Source organism: Odocoileus virginianus, chromosome 5 (genome assembly GCF_023699985.2).
Source record: "Odocoileus virginianus isolate 20LAN1187 ecotype Illinois chromosome 5, Ovbor_1.2, whole genome shotgun sequence".
Taxonomy (NCBI): Eukaryota; Metazoa; Chordata; class Mammalia; order Artiodactyla; family Cervidae; genus Odocoileus; species Odocoileus virginianus.
The window spans coordinates 4,745,214-4,745,779 of NC_069678.1; positions in this window are offsets into that span (position 1 = coordinate 4,745,214).

The window sequence follows — 566 nt, forward strand, 5'->3', positions numbered from 1 at the left end:
GTAGCACTATTTGCCCCTGTTCAGGTTCAGTATTCATCTAATTGTGACTGCTAACTTCAGGTATGGTTGCATCAAGCATGTGTATGTGGCACTTCTGTGTACAATCCACAGAGATAGGTCAATTTGGCAGAATGGGTTTTTTTTTTTAATTTAAGTATAGTTGATTAACAGTGTTGTTTTAGTTACTGATATACAGTAAAGTGATTCAGTTATATATATATTTATTTACATATATTCCTTTTTATATTATTTTCCATTATGGTTTATCATAGGATATCGAGTAAAGTTCCCTGTGGTACACAGTAGTACTTGGTTGTTTATTTGTTTTGACAGGCTGTTTTTAAATTTACTACTCAAGGGTGTTGTGTATTTTGTGGAGACAGACCAATAGTCACATGACTTCAGGGGAAATCTAAATTAAGTGGCAATCGTTCCAATTTATAATAGCAGTGTTCTGTTACCCTGGGCAGTTGCTTGGCTGGATCTTATTAATCCAGCTCTAACTGAAATCTAGGCATCTGGGCATATCTGGAAGATTAAAGGGACAGGCTTCCAGGAGACTATTT